The sequence below is a fragment of the Blastomyces gilchristii genome, assembly GCF_000003855.2.
Source record: "Blastomyces gilchristii SLH14081 genomic scaffold supercont1.4, whole genome shotgun sequence".
Lineage (NCBI taxonomy): Eukaryota > Fungi > Ascomycota > Eurotiomycetes > Onygenales > Ajellomycetaceae > Blastomyces > Blastomyces gilchristii.
In genome coordinates this window covers 3679825-3684411 of record NW_003101679.1, presented here as the reverse complement: position 1 = coordinate 3684411, position 4587 = coordinate 3679825, and positions in this window count along the sequence as shown.

Sequence of the window (4587 nt, the reverse complement as noted above, 5' to 3'; positions counted from 1 at the left end):
TTAAACAGCATCAGATGCTTTATCTGAAACTGTAATCACTGTTCTTCTGTTATCTCATGAAAGAACTGTAGAAAAGATCTATTGAAATCACTTAATATCTCTGATAGAATCTGGTGAGATATAGTAATTAACTTCACTATCAATCTATCTAAGAGTAAGGGTTGTAGAAACATTCTGATCATCATGAATTAACTGAGCAAAGATGTAATATTGAAATCTTGCAATAAGATGAATACTGAATAAGTCACTGAAGCTTTTCTACAGAGCCTGTTCTATCAGATGCATGAATTACTGGGATCTATAGTATTAGATCAGAGCTCTCAATTTATGAGCATTCTCTGAACAAGGATCTGTCAAGTTCTCAAGATTACACACTGTTTATCAACTGTCTATTACTCTGAGACTGATGATGCATCAGAATGAACAATTCAGACTGTGAAGAATTATCTTTATAAGTTCTGCAATCACTTATAAGATGATTGGCATGATCTTCTTCTACATGCAGAGATTGCTATCAACAGTCAAGATGCTGTTTCAACAGGTGTAAGTCTGTTCTTCCTTACACATGAATATCACATGAAAGTGTTGAATCTTCTAGAGATCTCACAGTTCACATCAGACCTTCACAGTTTAATTAAGATCACTGATAATATACTAACAAAGCTCTGAGATACCTGTGATTGAGCAGAGGCCTTCATGACAACTGCAAAACAAGATCAAGAGAATCAAATCAATGTTCACTGAGATTTCACTGAACAATATAAGATAGAAGATCTGATATGATTGAATCTTAAGAACATATGAATCACATATTCATCTTATACACTAGATTACTGCTATGTTAAGTATAAAGTGATAGAAGTGCTAGATAGTCATAACTACTGTCTTGACACATCATCAGAGATTCATAATGTATTTCACACAAGCTTGCTTCACTATGTCATCACTGATCTGTTTCCTTCTCAACTGACTTCTGACTGACAGCTATCAGATATGATAGAAGAAGATAATGAGCTTGAGTGAGAGATTGAGAATATTCTCAATAAGAGATTCTGCAGCTGCAGCTGACAATATCTCATGAAATTAGTTAGCTACAATCAATTAATCTGAACTCTGAGTTCTGCATTATCTGAAACAGCAGTCCTTGATCAATGAAAACTGCTTCTGAAAGAGGGAGGCTAATGTGATGAGCTGCGCCTGATCAATCATATAGACTATTCTATTACACTTCATAGATTCTTCTATTCCACTATCAAACATGTACACCTCGATTCTCGGCCATTCTCAATCACTGATCCTCAGCTGTCATAAACACATATAGATTCTTCCACCCCGGAGCTTCACTGCATACATCATCACATACATGTATAAATATTCATCTCAATCACTGATTTCTACACTTTCTCTTTCTTTTCCTTCTTTAACATTTTTCTCTTTGTTATATAAGACCTATCAATATTATACTGATCTATTCGGCGTAGGCCTCTTATAATAACATTCTCATCTTCACTAATGAGTTCAGAAAAGAATATCAAGAACATGTACAGAAGATATTACAATGACTACAAGAAGCAGAACTACTGATAGATATTGATAAGTGTGATTTTAAAGTCAAGAGTATTAAATATCTGAGTTTATTATAGAAGCTAACAAGAGAATTTAAATGAATTCTGAAAAAGTCTCTGTCATTCTTGAATGAGAAGCTCTGTGTACTGTGAAAGATGTATAAAAGCTTCATCAGATTTACTAACTTCTATCAGTGATTTATATAAAACTTCTCAGATATTATGAGATCACTTACAGAACTTATCAAGAAGAACTCAGTATTTCAGTGATCAGTAGACACTGAAGCTGTATTTATATAGATGAAGAAGATATTCATCAATATCTCTCTGCTAGTAATATTTAACTCTGATTGTGAAACAGTTATTGAAGCTGATTTCTCTGACTATGTAACAGAAGAAGTGATATTATAATATGATAATAAATATATTCTACAATCATATGTCTTTATGTCTAAGAAGCTGAGTTCTGCTGAATGCAATTATGTAATCTATGATAAGAAACTTCTCACAATTGTACACTATCTAGAAGAATGAGACTTCAAACTCTAAAGTGTCTCTGAATTTGAGATAATCATAGATTATAAGAATCTCAAGCACTTCACAATCATCTGTAAACTCACTGAATAATAGATACAATAATCTGAATTTCTAAGCCACTTTCATTTTACAATACACTACCACCCCGGCAGTCAGAACTTGATGACAGACACTCTCTCACAATGAGAACAAGATATACTGTCTGATGTGACAGACACACGCTGAATGAACTGAGAGCATCAGGTCTTAGATCTGAAGATATTGATTGATCAAGATAGAACAACTTATGACACTATATATACTTCTCTGATTAGAATACTCTCTCTCTGAACTGACACTGATATCAATATCTTCACTTTCTCTGCACTGAATAAACTGTGGCATACAGCAGCTCAGACTGATGAACTTCTTCAGACTCTCACTGAAGCAGTATATTAAGAAGAACTCTAATTTCTCTCAGAACTATGTATAAGAATCAATATCTCAGAATGTTCAATTGATGATAATAACACTCTATGATTCTGTGAACAACACTGAGTCTCTTACTTCAAACTCTTATATATCTGAATAATGCAAGAGATGTATAATTCATATATGACTGATTATTCAGATTATGAACAACTGTATAGAATAATCTTCTGAGAGTTCTACTGATCTGAGATATTAAACAGTATTAGACACTTTATCTGAAACTGCAATCACTGTTCTTCTGTTATCTCATGAAAGAATTATAGAAAAGATCTATTGAAATTACTCAATATCTCTAATAGAATCTGATGAGATGTAGTAATTAACTTTACTGTTAATCTATCTGAGAGTAAGAGTTGTAGAAACATTCTGATTATTGTGAATTGATTAAGTAAAGATGTAATATTAAAATCTTGTAATAAGATGAATACTGAACAAGTCACTGAAGCTTTTCTACAGAGTTTATTCTATCAGATGCATGAATTACTAAGATCTATAGTATTGAATTAAGACTATCAATTTGTGAGTGCTCTCTGAACAAGAATCTGTCAAGTTCTTAAGATCATATATTATCTATCAACTGTCTATCACTCTGAGACTGATGATGTATTGAAATAAATAATTCAGACTATGAAGAATTATCTTCATAAGTTCTGTAACTACTTATAAGATGATTGATATAATCTTCTTCTACACACAGAGATTGCTATCAATGATTGAGATGCTGTTTTAACAGGTGTAAGTCTGTTCTTTCTTACATATAAATATTATATGAAAGTGTTGAATCTTCTAGAGACTACACAGTTCACACTGAACTCTTATAGTCTGATTCAGATTACTGATAATATAGTAATGAAGCTTTAAGACATTCATGACTGAGCAGAGACCTTCATGATAATTGTGAAATAAGACTAAGAGAATCAAATCAATATCTGATGAGATCTCACTGAGCAGTATAAGATAGAAGACTTGATGTGATTGAATCTCAAGAATATACAGATCATACATTCATCTTGTACACTGAACTACTGCCATGTCAAGTATAAAGTGATAGAAGTTCTAAATAGTCACAACTATCATCTTAACACATCATCAGAGATTTATAATGTCTTTCACATGAGCTTGCTTTGTCATGCTGTCACTGATTCATTTCCTTCTCAACTGATTTCCAACTGACAGCTGCCAGGAATCATAGAAGAAGATAATGATCTTGAATAAGAGATTGAAAATATTCTTGATAAGAGACTCTGCAGCTGTGACTGATAATATGTTATGAAATAACTCAGCTATAATTATCTGATCTGAACTCTGAGTTCTTTGCTATCTGAGACTGCAGCTCTTGACTGATGAAAACTATGCACAATCAGAGAAGAGAGTAGCTAATGTGACAGGCTGTGTCTGATCATCATATAGCCTATTCTCTTACACTTCATAGATTTCACTGAAAGCTTCAATTCTCAGTCATTCTTGATCACTGATTCTCAGCTGAAAAACTCATGAAATTCCTATTCTTCTGCCCTGAAGCTTCACTGTGTACACACTGTGTACATGTATAAATATTCACTCTGATCACTGATTCTCACACTGTCTCTTTCTTTTCCTTCTTTAATGTTTTTCACTTTGTTATATAAGACCTATCAATATTATACTAATCTATTCAGCGTAGGCCTCTTACATCTTATTTCATTTCATCAAAGAATAATTGTATAATTCTTTTAAATATAAAACAGTTAATCTATTTCATTAGAGAAAGTGATAGTTTTAATATCTTTAAAGTTTGAATCATCTTTAACTTTGAAATATAATCAAATGCATCTTTTATATTAATAAAAGGTGCTTTGATCACCAGATCTTCACCATCTAGCCAGAGTCACTCCTCAGCACCCCCCCCCCGTCTTCATACCAGAGACACGGGCTGTAAGTTAGAGCAGAGGGAGCGGTTACATAGATAGGTAGGGGTAGGCCAGGTTGAGGTGGCCGCGGACCGCGGATCCACTCAGTTTATATGCCGAGCCAG